General features: G+C 35.7%; 1 non-coding gene and 1 pseudogene across 1 annotated transcript; one reads left to right on the forward strand and one right to left on the reverse strand.

Annotated features, from left to right (window-relative positions):
* The first annotated feature begins 358 nt into the window (after positions 1 to 358).
* LOC118845136 lies at positions 359 to 455 on the forward strand (annotated as a pseudogene).
* Positions 456 to 7,681: 7,226 nt separating this feature from the next.
* LOC118845229 lies at positions 7,682 to 7,793 on the reverse strand. Its single transcript, XR_005010087.1, has one exon. It is a non-coding gene; the product is annotated as a U5 spliceosomal RNA (small nuclear RNA).
* Positions 7,794 to 9,076: the final 1,283 nt, after the last annotated feature.

Below are 9,076 nucleotides of genomic sequence, written 5' to 3' on the forward strand. Positions count from 1 at the left end.
TGGAAATGGTGGCACTATCCATAGCTGCTTACTCTCTTTCACCCATAGCTGCCAAATCTTGGCTGTTTTTACCTCCCCACTGTTTCTCACATCCAACCTCTTCTCTACCCAGACAGCTACCACCTTTATTCAGGCCCTCATCACCTATCACCTAGGGTTTTGTAAACATCTCTTAATTGGTCTTCCTGCCTCAAATCTCTTCCCATTTCAGTCCATTCTCCACACTGCTGCCAAAGCAATTTTTCCTTAAGGGAAAATCTGGCCGTTTTACTCCCCTACTCAACAAACTACAAACTACAGTGACTTTTTTGTTTCTGGAATCAAACATAAACTCTATTTAGCTTTTCAAGCTAACCATCCACTGTGGCAGCGTGTATACTAAAATTGAAATGATACAGAGATTAGCATGGTCCCTGTACAAGGATAACATGCAAATCTGAGCATTCCATATTTTTACAGGAAAGTAGGACTTGTTTATAGTAGGAAAATTATAAGCACAATTGACCATATTAATAACAAAAATCATGATTATATCAATAGATGCAGGAAAAGCTTTTGATAAGATACAATACCCATTCCTATTAAAAACATACTGGAAAACATAAGAATGAATTAAACCTTTCTTCAAATGATAATATATTTCTAAAACTAAGAGCCAGCATTATTTGTAATGAGGATAAACTAAAGGTGGGCTTTGCCAATAAGATCAGGGGTTTTAAAAAATACAAAAAATACTTGAAAGTCTACCTTCTAAAACAAGTTGGAATTATATGAAGACAATTATAAAACACTCTTTACACAAATAAAAACATATCTAAATAACTGCAGAAATATTCATTGCTCATGGGTAGGCAAAGCCAATTCAATAGAAATGGCAACACTACCTAAATGAATTTACTTAAGTGCTATACCAATCGAAGTACCAAAGAATTCACTGTCTAAATCAATTTACTTAAGTATTATACCAATAAAACTACCAGGGAATTACTTTAGAAAGCTAGAAAAAATAACAAAATTCACTTGGAAGAAGAAAAGGTCAAGAATATAAAGGAATTAATGAAAAAAGTTGGGGAAGAAGGGGGTCTGGCAGTACCAGATCTCACACTATATTACAAATCTGTAATTATTAAAATAATTTGGTACTGGGTAAGAAATAAAGAGGTTAATCAGTGGAACAGATTAATTACCTAATAGACAGAAGCAAATGAGTATTATAGCCATATGTTTGACAAATCCAAAAATCCCAGATATAGGAGCATGAACTCACTGTTCCACAGAGACTATTAGGAAAACTGGAAAGCAATCTGGCACACAATAGTTATAGACCAATATCTCATACACTATATCAAGGCAAGCTAAAAAGTAGGTGATTTGGAAATAAAGGGTGACATATAAACAATTTAGAGGAGCATGGTAGAAATTACCTGTCATATCTATGGATAGGGGAACAGGTCAAAGAAGAGACAGAAAGGTTCACAGGAATTAAAATGGACACTTTTGATTTCATAAAATGAAAAAGGTTTTACACAAAGAAAACCAATGCAGCTAAAATTAGAAGTGGAAAACAGGGGTGGGAGATGGGGGGGGGGGTGGAGAGAATCATTGCAGCATGTTTCTCTGCTAAAGATACAATTTCTAAGACATACAGGAAACTTTATAAGAATAAGAGCCATTCCTCAATTGATAAATGGTCAAAGAAGAAGGTGCTGTCATAGGTTAGGGAATGGCTAAACAAATTTTGGTGTGTATATGTAATGAAATGCTATTGTGTTGTGGGAAATGATTGCTGGGAGGCAGGGCCAGACCAGAATGGATTTGGAAAAGACTGGAAAGACTTTTGTGGATTGGTGAAGCATGAAGTGGGCAGACCCAGGAGACTAATTTATACAATAACAAGTCTGGAAGGTAGGAAGCTTTGAGGGAATTAGGAACTCTGGTCAACACAGTAGAATCAACCACAGTTCTAGAAAATACACGAGTCATGCTGACTCTAAATGGAGAGGTGGTAGACTCAGAGTATAGACTGAAAAAACTATAAAAATAATTATATGTGCATGTATGTATGTATATGTGTGTATAAATTGGACAAGGCTAGGGTGGGGATTTATTTTGCCTTATTATACATTTGTAATAGGTTTTATTTTTCTTGTTTTCTCAACGAGTGGGAAGTAGAAGTGAATAAATTCTGAATTTAAACTTGAATTTTAACAAAAAGAAATCACTTCCTAGCTATCACTATAAAAGGTACTTGATCTGCTTCTCTCTTCTAATTTTGCTGTGGTTATAAACTTTAATATTCAAATCTAATATCCACTTTGAGCTTATTGTGGCATCTACTATAAGATAACGGTCTACATCTGATTTCTTCTGAACTGCTTTCCAATTTTCTCAGAATTCTTTGCCAAGTAATTGGTGTTCTCATGTTTACATAAGCCTGGGTTATTTAGTTAAACTTTTCCTGATTACTTCTTATCTAATCTGTTCTAATAATCTAGAAGCCACTAGGTGATACAGTAGATAGAGTGTGGAGTCAGGAAGACCTGAGTTCAAAACCAGCCTCAGACACTTACTATGTGACCCTGAGCAAGTCACTTAATCTCTACCTTCATCAATTTTCTCATTTGTAAAATGGGTATAAAAACAATACCTACCTCTGGGTTGTTGTGATGATAAAACAATATAATATTTGGAAAGTGTTTTGTAAACCTTAAAGTGCTATATAAATACCAACTATTCTCATCATCTATCAGTTTTTAAGTAGCTAAAAAAAAACCCTTCACAACCTTGCCTCAACTTACCTTTGTAGCTTCTATACATTATTCTACTTCCCCCACCCTGTGTCACTGGTGTCCTGGGGCCAAGAACCCAAATGTAAACATTTTCGGTGTGATCATTTACACTTAAGAAATTGACAAAGCAGGACATGCTTTATTGTTTTGTTGATTGTCTAGACTTAAGAAGGTGATAGAGAAAATGTTAATAACGAAGATTAAAATTAAAACTGTGTCCTGTGTACAGATTTTTTGGGGACAGCCAGTATTCAAACATTTACTAGCATGCCCTTGGATCCAGCCAAAATGGCCATCAGGGGATACGCCAGCTCTTGTCTCCATACTTTTGCATTGGCTATCCCCCATGCCTATAACATACTCTTTTCTCACTTACACCTCACAGAATCTCTCTCTTTAATACACACCTCAAGCACCATTTTCTACACGAAGCCTTTCCTTTTCTCCTCAACTACTAGTTTTGTCCCTCCCAATTTACCTTCTATTTAACTACTTTGTGTTTATTTGTATTTGTTCTCTTTGTATTTATTCTCTATACCCTTTTGTACATCCTTGTTGCTCCTCTCATAAAATTTAAGTATCTTGCAACTAAGGATGGTCTTGGTATTTATATTCCTACATTGTATTTGTTTCTCCAGCACTTGGTACAGAGTAGGTGCTTAATCAATGCTGATTGATTGATTGATGGGATGCTTCATAAATATGGGGTTTGCACAGGTGGAAATTATAAAGCTGAAAGTGAACTCAGAGTGAGAAGATATACGTAAAAAGAACTTAGGTGACTTTCCCAAGGTCACACAGCAAATCAGTGGTAGAATGAGGATCAGAACCCAGGTCCCCTGATTTGCAGGTGAAAGCCCTATCTTTATATGCTTCCTGTAGTATCTTACAACTGGACTATTGTCCTACCATCTGAACTTGTTTTTTATAATCCATATTCTTTCTAATCCATTCTTCACATGGCTGTCAGTTAATTTTCCTTATGTACAGATAAAAATTTAAGCTTGATGTAAGGAGGGAAATGTCTCTAACATTTCAAGGTATACAGATATAGAATAGATTGCTTTGAAAGGTAGTGAGTTCCCTGTCACATGTCATCTCTGTGCAAAGACTGGGTGATCATTTGTCAGAGGTGTTGTAGTGGTGATAACATTTTTCTACAAACCATGAAATGTTTTCTCATTTCCTATTGAATAGGTCAAAGTCTTACTCATTAAAAACTCTGCCCATCCTTTAAGGTCTTACTCACATGCAATATCCTCATGATGCCTTCCTGAAGCTCCTTTGCTTCAGTTGTATTTGACAAATAAAAGTTATCCTAGGGATAGATATTAGGTAGACAGGTAAACATCCAGGGATGATGTGAGGGTATATATGTGTGTGTGTATATTATATATAAATATATATATATATGTGTGTGTGTGTGTATACACATATATACACATATCTACATATATGTACATGCATATTATGTGTGTATGTATACAAGCATACACGTATGTGTAGATGTATGTGTTATATACACTTATGTACATACACATACATGCACATACCTACATGTATTTGTATACATATTTACACACATACATATGTGTGTATATTATATATATATATATCACTTTGTAAACCTTAAAGCACCATATAAGTGCCAGTTATTATTATCACCATTATTATTATCACTTGTCTACCATTGCCAGTCCTCCAGCCTGGTGATGACTTCATCCCCTAAGCCGTCTATGGCATTCCTGCAGAACTCAAGCAATGTTTATAGAGCAGTACAGAGGTATGCTAGTAAATATTTAATAGCCAGCTCTCCAGGGGGAAAAATGTTCACAGGACATACTTTTAAGTTTAATTTGAATTACCAAAACTTTGTTTTAAAGACTAGACAATCAACAAAGCAATAAATCAAATTCTTATATATAGAGATTGCTAATTTCTAAGGTGTAAATGTTTACACTGAAAACTTAACAACTGACTCCCTCAAGAGGGTTAGAGCTAACTTCAGCACATCCCTCCAAGTATCCCAACCCAAAGCCCTTGACTATGCCTGGAGAGTGTCTCATCTAAGCTAAATAAGAACAAAAGCTCAGATAGATTCTTCTTTCTACATCTAGAATTGGAATTCATTTATCATTTGCTTTGCATGAATGGAAGGGGTCATCAAAGGTATCCCAGAACAATTACTGTGCTTCCAGAGAACTCTAACCCCAGATCAGTTTCAGGGTAATCTAACACTGAGCCATAGGGATGAGGGAAATAGTAGAAGGGGTAGGGGAAAAGGCAGCATGACTAGAAGGCTTTCATCTCTGCGATAAGTAATTGTTAATTTAATAGTTGTGTGATTTAAAGAAAAACCTCCTTGTGTATAATTGTAAGAAAACATTTATATTGAAATAATGAAATCACATAACATATTAAAATATATAACAACAGCTAATTTTCCAGATACCTTCTTCACAAGAAACTGTTGAGGTAGGAAGCAAAAGTATTATAGTTTCCATTTTAAAGATGAGAAAATTGAGGCTAAGAGAGATTAAGTGATTCACCCAACATCCCACATATAATAAGTAAGAGAGCTAGTATTTGAATTTAGGGCCCTCCTGACTGAAAGTCCAACTAGGATTTTTTCCACTAAATGCTTCTTCTCCTAACACAGACAGACCAAATTCCATCTGCCATTTGCACTGGTAAGAGCACTTAGAAAATTTGCGGATCAAGATTTTTTTGATAAGTTTATTTTGAAGCATGCTAATTTGTTGGTTTAAATAAAAATCCTGGATCTTGATTATTGGTAACAATATATTTAAGCCTTGATTGGGTCTGAGACCCTGTTATGAGTAAGGGAATTTTCGCTGTTTCATCCCTCATGAGTACTAATGGCCATAATGAAAACATTAATCTTAAAATCAATAAATGATTGACTTTAATAGGACCCTGACTGATAGCTTATATCCACTGTCCTCCCAGGTACAGATGGATTGCTTAACCATGACATAAAGGGGAGAAGGTAACAGGACGTGACTTTATAACCTATCACTACTATTCAAAGTTCAAGCATCTTTTGGGGGGTGGAGTGGTAGAGGGGGAAGTTGGTACTGAGAGAAGAAGCCTGAGATAGAGCTCCTGACTCAAGGGATGTTCAATCTGTCTCCCACAGCATAAAGAATATTACAAGACAGTTATTACACCTTTAGGAAAAACATACTCATTGATAGATTGCTTGGGTATGTATAGCACATACATATAAAGTACATGTATATAACACATACTTGTCTATCCATGTTTATCTTATGAGAGACGTTCCATAGACCAGGTAGCAAGGATGATGAATGGACATTAGCTGTAATACACAGACTGAACCCTGCAAGGCCACAAATAGAAAACCAAGAGGTTATACATTCATTGCTTTGAGCCCATGGTCAAGTTGTTTGGCTAAATATGAAAATGTTGAGCATAAAATAATCAATTCAAGGATTTAATAGACCTGTATTAACCATCACATTGGGTGACATGGAAAGGAATGAAGAAAGGAAGGAAAAAAATGAAATATTCACATGCATATATAAATACTGCCCTCAACAGTTTCTAAGGGCTACAACAGGGAAAAACTAGCAAATTAATTAATTTTTCTTTGATGCATACTTTTATTGTGAAGGGTAATTATTTGTTTAATTAAGATCCTGGGCCTTGATCTGGGATGTTAGGACATGAAAATACTTGAGAATCTGCTTCCTACTATAAAGTACAAGACTAGGAAATTTAAATAGACACATGGAACATAAGCATCTTTCATTTACTGGTGCCTATAATCAGGGCATATCTTCATACTTCAACAAATATTAAACCTTGGAAAGAGAAATGCAATCACAATCATAGATTATGAATTTTCTAATTTTTATTCTGGTCTTTTCTATTTCCCACACTTGTGCCTTCACACAGCCTGCCCTCCATTCCTAGAATGCATTCGTTTCTCACTACCACTTCTTATACCCCAAGTTTCCTTAAAGGATCGTCTTGTTTAGAGCCTCCCATAGGAAACCTTCCCAGATCTCCATAGCTGTTAATGCACCATACATTCTCCTCAAATATCATTCATATGAATCTGTTTACATGTTGTAGCTACCCACTAAAATGTAAGTTTCTTGAGGGCTGGGACTATTTTTCATTTAGTCTTTGTATCCCTAGCACCTAACCCAATGAGCTGCATAATACATAGGTACATAATAAATGATTGTTGAATGGGATTCTATTACGATGTTGATAGACAGATAGCTAGAAAGATAGATGTTTTATATATTATATGTTTAAAAGTATACATAAAACATTAATAAGTATGTGTAAAATTAATAGCCATTTCTCAATAGATAAGTGGTCAAAGGATATGAACAGTTGTCAAAAGAAGAATTACAAAGTATTCACAATCAAATGAAAATGTGCCAAATCACTAATAAAGAGAAAAATGCAAAACTAAACAACCCTAAGATTTCACCTCACACCTCTCAAATTGGTGAAAAGAGAATGACCAAAAAGAATGAAAATAGTCAATGTTGGAAGGGTTGGGGGATGATAAATAAACTACCATATATTTTGGCGGCGCTGTGAAGTGGTATAACCATTTCAGAAAGCAATTTGGAATCAGACAAATAAAGTGACTAAAATATCCACACCCTTTGGAACAGTAGCTCCATTGCTGTCATGTCTAAATCTTCATGACCCCATGGATCATACTGTCCAAAGAATTTTCTTGGAAAAGATATTGGCATGGTTTGCCATTTCTTTCTCCCATGGATCAAGCCAAAATGAAGTTTAAGTGACTTGCCCAGGGTCACACAGTTATAGTAAGTATCTAAGGCTGCATTTGAACTCAGGTCCTCCTGACTCCAGGTCCAGTGCTTTATCCACTAAGCCTTCCTCAAAGTGAAAACTTATCATTGTTTCTCTCCGTGGAGATCTTTGATAAAAGGCAAAAGATTTATACAATCTGAAGAGAAACCAGAGTTGACTCCATTATTTGGTTTATATCCCAAGAAAGACAGAAATAAGAAGAAAGTCCCCATATACTCCAACATATTTACAGCAGCACTTTTTGTAATAGCCAAGAAATGGAAACAAAGTTGATGCCCATCAACTGGGAATGGCTAACCAAAATGTAAGGAATATTACTATGCTGCAAGAAAGGAGTTCAGAAAAGAATAGAAAAATTTGTATGAACTGATACAAAATGAAGCAAAGCAAAATAAAACCATACACTTTAACTACAACAATGTAAATAAGAAATCACTAGACACCCAAAAATCAAAAGTAAATGTAACAAGCTTATAAAGATCAAGCAGTACTCAAATGAACAGATATGAGAAGACATCTCCAAGCTAACCCTTTGTAGAGGTGGGATATCCATGGGCGTCACACATTGCCAATGTTTTCAGATTTTTTCAATGTATCAATCAGTTGTACTGACTTTTTTCTCCCTAAAAATACTATTTGTCATATGGGATGGCTGTCAAGGATGAGGAAGAATACTTGGGATTACTATGGTGATGTAAGAAAAGGAAGATATTAATACTAACTTATTTTTAAAAAAAGAACTGGTGTTTCAAATATTTTTATTATATTGGACAAAAAGTAAAAACACTTCCTTCTTTTTTGTCCAGTGGATTGCTCTTTTCCCTGAATATTTCCTCTTACCTTTTTTCACTCTCAGTTGTCTTGGCTTTTTTCTCTATTTGTTTTTCTCAAAGACACTTTCTTCATCTGGTTGTGTGAGGGGACTAAACCATAGTCACAGATGTAGAGCTGGAAGGGTATCAAGCCCCTAATTTTATAGACAAGGGAAATGAGGCCCCCAAATTATGAAATGATTTGCTCCAGATCTCTTAGCTTGCAAATGAGTAAAGTCAGGATTTGAACCCAGGACCTCTGACTTCTAATCTGGCATCGTTTCTGTCCCGCTCTGCTTCCTCTCTTACTAACCACCAAGTTCTCCAGCTGCCTCTGTGGCTCTTTCCTACGAACAATTGCCAGACCCCTTTATTTCTGCTCCATTACCCTGGCTTCATAAGTGCAGTTTGTGCTTAATTTTTTTTTACACGAAACACTCAATAAATCCACAGTGCTTCAAATACCAGGTGCTAAACTCCTGTGGCCGCCAAAGTTCCTTTATAAGCCTGTAGCTTCAGATGAAATAAAGTCAAATAAAATGTTTGCTGCTCCCCAACTCTCCTGCTATCTCCCTGTTTAATCACTGCAGGTTCCATTAGATTTGGGCTGCTTAAGGATCTCCCTGC

This window comes from Trichosurus vulpecula, chromosome 3 (genome assembly GCF_011100635.1).
Source record: "Trichosurus vulpecula isolate mTriVul1 chromosome 3, mTriVul1.pri, whole genome shotgun sequence".
NCBI classification, from domain to species: Eukaryota; Metazoa; Chordata; class Mammalia; order Diprotodontia; family Phalangeridae; genus Trichosurus; species Trichosurus vulpecula.